The following is a 12,180-nucleotide window of genomic DNA, read 5'->3' as shown; positions in this document are numbered from 1 at the left end:
GCCGTCCTCCGAGGAATTCGCCGGCGGTACATGTAGAAGGCGCCTTGGTGCGGCGCACTGACCGGCGGGTGGTGTTGCTCGCCGGGCACGGCAAGATCTGCAGGCGGTTTCGATTGAGGAAGACTCACTGGACAGGCAGATCCCGCTGGAGGCCGGCGACAGAGAGACGAGGAACCTCAAGTGGGAGAAAGGAGGGCGAGCGGGACAGCACCGGCGGCGCCATGGGGGCTGGAGCGGGAGAGAGAAGGGGATGCGGGAGGAGAGACGAACGGAGGCGGCGGCTGTGGGGATTGGTGGAGGGCTAGCGAGATCGGGCCGAGGGGGGCTTTTCGTGACCCATGGATAAAAAGTGGGTCTGAGGGAGGGCCTCAGCGCCCTGAACGGAACGACGGCCGAGATCGCGCCACGTCAGCTTGATCGGACGGCCCAAAATCCAAAGCGCTGTGAGAGCTCCATGGGGGTGCAGCAATCATACCGTGAGATGCTTCATGAGCTAACCCACTATATATGTGCATTTGTGTTGTCTATGTGGGTTAGGTATCTTGTCATGGCATGCATCAAGAAGTATGATCTCATATAGCCCATGTGAGGATGGAATCAAGTATGGATGTCATCAAGATTGAGAAGGGCAAGTTCAAGATGTGTATATCAAGAAGATCATGCTTGAGGCTTGTCATCCATTTGGTGATAATGGACTTGTGAAGATATGCCTCAATGGAGCTTTCCCATAGTGGTTTACGGGGAAGCAATCATGAGTCTTCACGAAGCAACAATTATCAAGTGGGCATTCCGTCTTGAATGAACCATGAAGCGTCATCATCAAAATCAAGCGGGGTGCGCAAGGCAAAGGTATGTCCTTGCTAGGTTTTTGTAAGAGTATTTTACCCTTATCCGTTATTTTGGTAACTATGACTCCGTGCTAGAGTATTTGGTCTAATACATGTCTACAAGATGATTCCCAGGTATTAGCCAAAGAGGTATAATGGTGTATCAATGGAACAAGAAGGCAATGGGAGACCCCCCACTTCGATGGAAAATCAACAAGGGATTTTCAGAGCATGGCCGGTCAGTGGCCCGGTCAGACCGGCCGTGACACCGGCCAGCCCGGCGCCGACCGGCCCCAGGACCGGTGCCAACCGGGTGGAGTCCAGTAAGGTTGTAGCGCTCGTCCGGTTGGAGTCCGGTCGCCGACCGGTTTGGACCGGACGCCCCGGCGCCCAACCGGCCCCCACGCCTGAGCCAGCCGGGTGGAGTCCATTATGCCAAAGAAGCCGCCCGGTCAGGATCCGGCCCCAGATCCGGTTTGGACCGGCCGGTCCGGTCCCTGGCCCGGTCTGACCGGCCCCTGCGTCGGCCTGTTCGGCGCCAGGCCCGGTTGACCGGGTTTCTCGAGGAATCTGCTGATGTGGCAAGTGAGCAACGGCCAGAATTCAAGTGACACTATATATACCCCTTCTTCCACCTCTGAAGGGGTAGGCACTACACTACAAGCTGTTCTTGAGCTCTCTCTCTCATTCTCCATTATTAGAAACACCAAAAGCCTCAGATCTCCCTCCTCCTCCACCCAAACTCAAATCCCTCCGGGGAAACGATAGAGGAGGACCCGATCTACTGTTCTACCAAGCCAAATCTTATTCCCCCTTGTATTCATCAAGAAACTTGCTCTCTAGGGTTCCTTGGAAACCCTAGGTGGGCAAGAGAGGTCCGGAAGCATCCAGGCTGTGGATTTGCTCCTGACAAGATTGTGAAGGTTTGGAGGCTACCTCAAAGTCTACCACAAGTGAGTGAGCTATTCCTTCGTGGGATAGGCTCCGGAGAATAGGGTGAGCCTTCGTGGCGTGGGGAATCCTTCGTGGGACCTCCACCCCTCCAAACGTGACGTACCTTCTTGCAAAGGAAGGGAACACGGGAATAAACCATCATCTCCGCGTGCTATCGGTTATCTCTAACCGAACTCCTTACTTGTGATATAACTGCCTGTGAGAGCCTTCGTGCTTGAGTCACTTGTATCCTCATATAGGTTGTTTCACCTAGTTTGCATTAGGCTCATCTTTATATTCCGCAAAGCCTAATATTGCAACGAAAGAATTAAAATCGGTAGAAACCTATTCACCCCCCTCTAGGTTTACCATCTCTGAACTTTCAATTGGTATCAGAGCCTGGACTCTTATTAAGGGCTTCACAGCCTTAAAAGTGAGATGGATAAACTATTCGAGGGTCTGGATGAAGACTCTAACCTTTCGGTTAAAGAAATGAAATCCAGATTCTTGGCATATGATGTCGAGAAAAAGGAAAATGAGGATGAAGTACAAAGCCAAATGGCACAAATGACTGCCATGCTTAAGAACTTGACTAGTGGAACCTCTAGTGGGATTTCGGTTCCTCCGGAAGGTCTCCATCAAGTCAATCATGACTATCCCAAAAACACTTCACCCATGCCTCATATAAACCATAGTGGGAATGTTCCCCATTTTGATGGAACTCACTTTCCTTTTTGGAAATCTTCTATGGAATCTCATATTCGCAGCTGCTGTGTGGAGCTATGGGAGATCATTGTTGATGGATATCGGAAGCCACAAGATCCCGTTCGGTTGACCTCCACCGAAGTCTACAACCGTCAACTCAATGCCTCCGCACGTGACAAGATTAGGAGTGGCATCAACCGCAAGCTCCTTGATCAAGTCAATGACATTGACTCTACTAAAGAGTTGTGGGATCGGATCGTAGTACTCCAAGAGGGAACCGATTTGATCCAATCAACTCTTTACGAGTCTGTGAAGCAAGAGGCCACTATGTTCATGATTAGAGAAGGAGAATCCGTGGCGGATGCCTATGCAAGGCTTGGTGCTCTTAGAGTGAAGGTCAAGGGTCTTGGATGTGAAAAGTACAATGACGGCTTTGAGATGAATGAAGCATTCATAAAGTCCAAGGTCATTGCCATGATTGCAGTCAAGCAAGAAGACACCAACCTTGCACTCAACTTGCAAATCATTACCAAGAGTGCTGATCTGAACGCCGATGATCTAGTCTCCTATGTGGCAGCCAATGAGAACATGGCCAAGTCAGGAAAAAGGCTCATGGCAATGAACCGTGTTGATGAAGCCTCACACAACCATGAAGCCTCACACAACCTTGCCCTCAAAGCTAGAGCTGACCATGGAAGAGAAGAAGTCTATGAAATTGAAGAAGATGAAGAGATGACTTCAACTAGTGACATTGCTACCGACTTTGCTTTCTTTGCCAAGAAGTACAAGGCAAAATTTCCAATGCTCCTCAATGAGAAGAATAAGAAGAGAACCTGCTACAGTTGTGATGAAGATATATAGCCACTTTACAAATGAGTTCCCTTATGAGAAAAGGGTAGACAAGCTTATGTGGCTCAACCCCCGGGTTTCGAAGACCCACGCCGACCCAACCACGTGTATTTACTCCATAAGGCACTCTACGGTCTCAAGCAAGCTCCACGTGCTTGGTATGAGTTCCTTAGAGATTTCTTACTACATGATGGGTTTTGCATGGGTACGATCGATTCCACCCTTTTCACCAAACGGGTTAAAGGGGGTGGCTTATTTATATGTCAAATATATGTTGATGATATTATCTTTGGTGGAACTAACCCCAATCATAACAAAGATTTTGAGCTATTGATGACTAGGAAATTTGAGATGTCCATGATGGGAGAGTTGAAGTTCTTTCTAGGCTTCCAAGTGAGGCAACTGGCAAAAGGCACCTTCATCTCTCAAGAAAAGTATGTGAAGGACATGCTCAAGAAGTTCAACATGACCAATGCAAGCCCAATGAAGACACCCATGCCCGTAAAGGGGCAACTTGGCTCATGTGACGGTGAGAAGGATGTGGATATAAAGGTATACCGTTCCATGATAGGATCCTTGCTCTACCTTTGTGCCTCTAGGCCGGATATCATGCTAAGTGTAGGGATGTGTGCTCGTTTTCAATCTGCTCCTAAGGAGAGCCATTTGATGGCGGTCAAACGGATTCTAAGATACATTGTTCTCACTCCTACTCTCGGGCTATGGTATCCAAAGGGGTCAACCTTTGAACTCATTGGCTATTTGGATTCCGATTGGGCCGGTGATAAGGTTGACCGGAAGTCTACCTCCGGGGCTTGCCAATTTATTGGCCGGTCATTGGTGAGTTGGTCATCGAAGAAACAAAACTCCACCGCTTTATCCACCGCCGAAGCCGAATATATATCCGTGGCATCTTGTTGCACTCAATTGTTACGGATGAAGCAAACCTTCAAAGACTATGGTATGTCTCTTGGTACGGTGCCTCTTCTATGTGACAACGAAAGTGCAATAAAGATCGCCAATAACCCAGTTCAACATTGTTGCACCAAACACATTGACATTCGCCATCACTTCCTACGTGACCATGTTGCCAATGGGGACATTGATCTCACTCATGTGGGGACAACATACCAATTGGCGGATATTTTCACTAAGCCTTTGGATGAAGCTCGGTTTGTTAACTTGAGAGGAGAACTTGGTATTCTTGATCCTAAAAACTTAGATTGAATAACTTCTTGCACTATATTCTTGCATTTATCTTGCTATCTAGCTTAGAGGCACAACACATATGGGGATAGTCATCTTACCATATCTTGGTATGATGCATACCTATGTGTGCAACATAAATAGACCCAATGTCATTATATGGACCTAAGCACGTCTCTTCGAGGTCTCATGACATTTGCGCTTTCACATAGGGGTGATAACGCGTGAAGCACACGTCCGTTGGGAACCCCAAGAGGAAGGTGTGATGCGTACAACATCAAGTTTTCCCTCAGTAAGAAACCAAGGTTATCGAACCAGTAGGAGATGAAGGCCACGTGAAGGTTGTTGGTGAAGGAGTGTAGTGCGGCGCAACACCAGGAATTCCAGCGCCAACGTGGAACCTGCACAACGCAATCAAAATACGTTGCCCCAACTTAACAGTGAGGTTGTCAATCTCACCGGCTTGTTGTAAACAAAGGATTAAACGTATGGTGTGAAGAATGATGTTTGCTTGCAAAGAACAACAGAGAACAATGATTGCAGTAGGTTGTATTTCAGATGTAAAAGAATGGACCGGGGTCCACAGTTCACTAGTGGTGTCTCTCCAATAAGATAAATAGCATGTTGGGTGAACAAATTACAGTTGGGCAATTGACAAATAGAGAGGGCATAACAATGCACATACATATCATGATGACTAATATGAGATTTACTTAGGGCATTACGACAAAGAACATAGACCGCTATCCAGCATGCATCTATGCCTAAAAAGTTCACCTTCGGGTTAGCATCCGCACCCCTTCCAGTATTAACTTGCAAACAACAGACAATTGCATTAAGTACTGTGCGTATTGTAATCAACACAAATATCCTTAGACAAAGCATTGATATTTTATCCCTAGTGGCAACAGCACATCCATAACCTTAGAACTTTATGTCACTGTCCCAGATTCAATGGAGGCGTGAACCCACTATCGAGCATAAATACTCCCTCTTGGAGTTACAAGTATCAATTTGGCCAGAGCCTCTACTAGCAACGGAGAGCATGCAAGATCATAAACAACACATATATGATAGATCAATAATCAACTTGACATAGTATTCCATATTCATCGGATCCCAACAAACACAACATGTAGCATTACAAATAGACGATCTTGATCATGATAGGCAGCTCACAAGATCTAAACATGATAGCACAAGAGGAGAAGGCAACCATCTAGCTACTTCTATGGACCCATAGTCCAAGGATGAACTACTCACGCATCAATCCGGAGGCGGGCATGGTGATGTAGAGCCCTCCGGTGATGATTCCCCTCTCCGGCAGGGTGCCGGAGGCGATCTCCTGAATCCCCCGAGATGGGATTGGCGGCGGCGGCGTCACAGTAACTTTTCTCGTATCGTGGCTCTCGGTACTAGGGTTTTCGCGACGGAGAGAATAAATAGGCGAAGGGGCAGAGTCGGAGGGCGCCCGAGGGGCCCACCCCATAGGCCGGCGCTCCCTCCTCTTGGCCGCGCCGCCAGGTGGTGTGGGGCCCCCTTGGCCCCTCTCCGTCTCTCCTTCGGTGTTCTGGAAGGCTCCGTGGAAAATAAGACCGTGGGCTTTTGTTTCATCCAATTCCGAGAATATTTCCTGCGTAGGATTTCTAAAACCAAAAACAGCAGAAAACAGGAACTAGCGCTTCAGCATCTTGTTAATAGGTTAGTGCCGGAAAATGCATCAAAATGATGTGAAGTGTATATAAAACATGTGAGTATTGTCATAAAACTAGCATGGAACATAAGAAATTATAGATACGTTTGAGACGTATCAAGGGGGAGTAATCCCCCGCCCCTCATTAAGCCTCAATTACAAATTGACTTGACTATATAAGGCTAAATGATCTTATTGCAAAAATCACTTCAAAATGATTTATGATTCTTGATATATATTTCGAATCACGCCCATTGTTGCTATTTACATCTTGTTTGGATTTTCACTCCAATGGGTATGCCTAGAGAACCTTGTGTTTTCAACCCCATGTCTATGCTCATCTCATCATCATCTATCTATCTATATGTACATGTCATCATCTGAGCATTCACACACAATTGCACAAAGAATAGGGGCAAAACGAGGCAAAACGAGACAAAAACGTGGCAAAATAGCTGGGCCAGTCGATGGCCCGGTCGGACCGGCCTCTGTGCCGGACCATCCGGTCCACGACCCGGTCGACCGGACCGTGCGCCGGTCGGGTGGCTGGTTAAGTGGGGAGGAGGTTACCCCTTGGAGGTATTCTTCCTCACTTCCCCCTTCCACCACAAACACCATGGCCGCCGCCTCCACCATCCCCACCTCTTCCTAGGGCTTTCCCTCCACTAGAATCCTCCCAAACTTCACCAAATCATAGATCGGGACTCTTGCATCATCTCCACCAAGGGATTTGGTCCCTCTCAAGCTACATTTGGAGATCTTGATGATTTGGCTCTCAAGCCCTCCCTAGGTGTTCTCTTTGTTCCTTTGAGCAAGGAGGACCATGTCTTCGGGTAAATTTCTCTCCCCTTCCATCTATCTCTATGTCCTCCTCACCCATTGCATATTATTGAGGAAGAATTGAGGAAAACTTAGGGTTAGGGTTAGGGTTTGTAAGTACTCATGCCATTAGAGTGTCTCACACCACTATGCACATATTCCACTCTATTGTTATAGCATATGTTCAAGTTTATGAGTTTTTGGATGTTTTTGTGGTTGAAATTCTGGGCAAATCTCACAAATCAACCGGACCCGACTCCTGGCCCGCTCAACCGGCCGTTGAACCGGACGGTCCGGCACGTGGCCCGGTCAACCGGATGGCAGACCGGCCCATCCGGTCTCTCGTCCGGTTGGACCGGACCGTCCGCCGGATCGCCCAGTTCTTCGCACAACTTCATCAAAACACTTGAATATATGCTATGCTCTTTGGCCTCCCTATTTCCTGATGACATGTACACTTACCCCACTGCTATCCTCGCTCTATTTGCTGATTCACAGGTGGTTCGAGTGGTGATGACCGTGGTAGTCTTGCCAAGAGATGAAGGCATGCGAGGCCTCAAGGGTGCCGCACTAGCACTCGCATACCCAGCAAAGCAGCCCAGGGCAGTGTTCCGGATAGCTCAACCAGGGGGAGAAGCAAGTCTGTTGCCAATAGGAGGAAAGATAAACATGCAGCACAGGATGATGATCTTATTGAGAAACTGCCAACGTTTAATGTTGGCACAATACATGTTGGTGCTCGGAGAAGACTTCGAAAGGAGAACCCCTATCGATTTGAGGAACCCACTTACACTCATGGAGATAAATTTTTCCGGACCAACACCCAGCAATTGTTGTGGGATGATTACTATAGCACTCCGAGTGCATGAAGAATGGTACTATTGTGATGCCCAAGGCCATCAAGGATGTTCTTACAATGCATCAAGCCACCAAGTATCGCTTTGTGGTTGATACCTTGCGACGGATGGGGCTGTTTGATCTCATGTGCTTGACGCTCGATGATGGGTGCTATTGTCCAATCCTTGTGAGGCAATTTCACCGCACCTGTGTTTTTCCATGATGACCCAGCTCGCACTATGACTTGGATGACAGGACAAGCAAAATATACTTGCAACTATCTTGATTTCGTGAAGCCATGGGGTTTGCTTGGTGGTCGTGCTCATGGTTTCAAGATATACTCTCGGAACAAGTTCAATAAAGGGGACATTTCCTTCGCTACCACTGAGGAACCCACGACTGGTCCTCCCACCATCTCCGGCATGTACTACTCCTACCTTGTACTTTCCAAGCTATTCCGTGAGAATCTCATCGACAAGTCCGGAGATACAAGTGAATGTCGTGCATACCATCCGAACTTGATGTACCACTGCCGATCTCGAAAACCGGAAGACCATTGATGGTTGTGATCTCCTCTATCGTGAACCGAGGCGCTCCGTTCGCGAAAAGATGACTCCAAATTATGCTCGGTACATTCAGTTGCTCATCAATAAGGTTGTGCCGAGCACCTCACAATAAGCAAGATCAATGGGTCAAGATGGAAGCCTTCAAGGTACCTATACAAGGAGATAGACCGGAAATCCCTGCCATGATGCCCTCTGAGCGCCGGTCCAAGGAAAGGCACGACCCTGCTAGCTCCATCTACTCTAGGCGCCCCAAGCGTGGTGCCTCACGTTTCTTGACCAGCTTGTGGCAGATGTGCAAAAACACCAATGATGTTGCTCATCAAAGCCTTTCCTTGAACCAGGAAACTAGGAGGCTCCAAAATGACTTCATGGCTGCCAGAAACGCTCATGTTCCTCCTCCTGGCCCTGAGATGGAGCTTGTGCATGCACCTAATTGGGAGATGCCTCCCATTACTGATGAGATGCTCCAGAACTTTGATCCCTCCATGTACACTCTTGGTGGTCTTCCTCCTCGGTATGCTCGGGACCACGATACTACTTGGAGATGGAGAAGATGATGATGATGATGGCAACGAAGATGAGGATGAGGATGATGAAGAGCGTGATGGTGATGCTAGTGATGATGGCTCTCCACCCACAGGGACCGAGTTCTATTGACGGGAGCGCTAGCATCCCTCCTTTTTTCTTCGCCTTTTTGGTGTTCCGATGCCAAAGGGGGAGAAGAGAGTAGAGTCTAGGATCACGGGGTTCCTTGGTTGCACAAGCCATGCTTGACATTTTATTTGCTTCTTATCTGGCTTGTGCTTATTTGCTTGCTTTTTCATTCCAAGAACCATTTGATACTTTAAGTAATTCGTGTATGGTCATGTCCTTATATACTTAATCTCTATGTTGGGATGATTATGTGCCATGCTTATATATCTTGATATTCACATGTCCATACCATGCTTGTTTCTTAAAGATATTGGGGGAGCTTCTCATATTCCACAAATGGTGCACTTTGCATTCAAACGCAAATTCTCCAAGTGCACACATTATGGGGGAGCTGTCTCAATATCTCATATGGAATCAAGGTTTAAGGCTTATCATAATATCTATATGTGACTCTAGCTCTGTTTGTCATCATATACCAAAAAGGGGGAGATTGTAAGGGTATTTTACCCTTATCCGTTATTTTGGTAACTATGACACCGTGCTAGAGTATTTGGTCTAATACATGTCTACAAGATGATTCCTAGGTATTAGCCGAAGAGGTATAATGGTGTATCAATGGAACAAGAAGGCAATGGGAGACCCCCCACTTCGATGAAAAATCAACAAGGGATTTTCAGAGCATGGCCGGTCAGTGGCCCGGTCAGACCGGCCGTGGCACCGGCCAGCCCGGCGCCGACCGGCCCCAGGACCGGTGCCAACCGGGTGGAGTCCAGTAAGTTTGGAGCGCTCGTCCGGTTGGAGTCCGGTCGCCGACCGATCCGGTCCCAGGCCCGGTCGGACTGGGTGGTGTACCGGGCGCCCCGGCGCCCAACCGGCCCCCACGCCTGAGCCAGCCGGGTGGAGTCCAGTATGCCAAAGAAGCCGCCCAGTCAGGATCCGGCCCCAGATCCGGTTTGGACCAGCCGGTCCGGTCCCTGGCCCGGTCTGACCGGCCCCTGCGCCGGCCTGTCCGGCGCCTGGCCCGGTTGACCGGGTTTCTCGAGGAATCTGGTGATGCGGCAAGTGAGCAACGGTCAAAATTTAAGTGACACTATATATACCCCTTCTTCTACCTCTGAAGGGGTAGGCACTACACTACAAGCTGTTCTTGAGCTCTCTCTCTCTCTCATACTCCATTATTAGAAACACCAAAAGCCTCAGATCTCGCTCCTCCTCCACCCAAACTCAAATCCCTCCGGGGAAACGATAGAGGAGGACCCGATCTACTGTTCTACCAAGCCAAATCTTATTCCCCCTTGTATTCATCAAGAAACTTTCTCTCTAGGGTTCCTTGGAAACCCTAGGTGGGCAAGAGAGGTCCGGAAGCATCCGGGCTGTAGATTTGCTCCTAACAAGATTGTGAAGGTTTAGAGGCTACCTCAAAGTCTACACAAGTGAGTGAGCTATTCCTTCGTGGGATAGGCTCCGGAGAATAGGGTGAGCCTTCGTGGCGTGGGGAATCCTTCGTGGGACCTCCACCCCTCCAAACGTGACGTACCTTCTTGCAAAGGAAGGGAACACGGGAATAAACCCTCGTCTCTGCGTGCTATCGGTTATCTCTAACCGAACTCCTTACTTGTGATATAACTGTCCGTGAGAGCCTTCGTGCTTGAGTTACTTGTATCCTCATATAGGTTGTTTCACCTAGTTTGCATTAGGCTCATCTTTATATTCCGCAAAGCCTAATATTGCAAAGAAAGAATTAAAATCTGTAGAAACCTATTCACCCCCCTCTAGGTTTACCATCTCTGAACTTTCAGTTTTCCTTTTACAGGTATCAAGGTGGTTGTTGAGAGACCAAGTTATAGGATAGATAGCCGCACTATCAAGAGAGGCTTTCAGTTGAGTAATTTGATCGCATCGTCTTAGGGAGCTCAATCCTTTGCATTCTTTGCATCCTTATATTCTTGTTTCTTCTTGATGTTTCTTTATTTGAGGTTCTTGAGCTTGTTGCTAGCTTTACAACAAGTTCAAGTTTATCTAAAATGGAATTTGTATGCATCTTCTATTGTGTTTTCATGTTTGGAGGTTTTACCGGTTTAATTTTTTATAGGTATGCCAAACCTTTCATATTGTTGTTCTTATTCAATGGTTGGACTATGATGTTTCTATGCATAATGTTGTAGAGCTCGTTGTTGTGATTCCAACGAGCCCAAGATCATCGAAGTAGAGTCCGGATGCAAAAGTTGACGTATTTTCGGCGTCTGGCTTGGCAGGCCAGGTGTTGTTGCCGGGTAGGTCGTCAGCCAGCCCGGCCCGCCGGGCTCAGCGCCGGGTTGGCTCGATTTTTGCCCCAAACGGTCATATTTTGATGGGATATAAAAGGGGCCTTCTTCCCCATTGTTCTAAGTGTTCTTGAGCATGTTTTTGGCCACCATTATTGAACCTCTTGAGGTTGCTTCCTCCTCTTTCCCTCCTATGATTCTTGCATCTTTTTGTGGGGTTTGGAAGAGGAGATCTAGATCTACAGTGCCCACCAAACAAATCCTCCTCTAAGTGAGGGTAACCCCTTGGATCCTGATCTTGGAGTCATTGGTTGAGCTCCACCATTGTTCTTCCTCTCTAGTTCCCCTATAGCATTTATTGCTTTGGTGGTATTTGAGAGAGAAGGATTTGAGCACTTTTCTTGGTGTTCTTGCTTTGCATCCTTGCATAGTGTTGAGATCTCCATTATGATTAGTTCGAGTGAGAGACAACGAGCTTGTTACTCTTGGAGGGTGACCTCCTAGTTGGCTTGGCGGTTGGTGCTCCGGTGACCTCTTCGTGGAAGATTGTGAAGAGGCCCGGCTTATCCTTCGTGTAGGTTGTGAAGTGGTTGTGGAGCTTGCCATCTCCGGAGTGGAGGAAATACTAACCATAATGGAAATACCTTTGTCCTTCGTGGAATGGGCTTGGAGAAGAAGGTGAGCCTTCGTGGCGTTCGGGAGGCCTTCGTGGTAGCCCGCATCTCTCCAACATGACGTACCTCACCTTGTGTGGGGGAACATGGGAATACATCTCCGTCTTCGTGTGCCTCGGTTATCTCTATACCCGAGTTTACTTTCCTTGTGATAGC

This window comes from Lolium rigidum, chromosome 1, assembly GCF_022539505.1.
Source record: "Lolium rigidum isolate FL_2022 chromosome 1, APGP_CSIRO_Lrig_0.1, whole genome shotgun sequence".
Classification (NCBI taxonomy): Eukaryota; Viridiplantae; Streptophyta; class Magnoliopsida; order Poales; family Poaceae; genus Lolium; species Lolium rigidum.
This window is presented reverse-complemented; position numbering follows the sequence as displayed.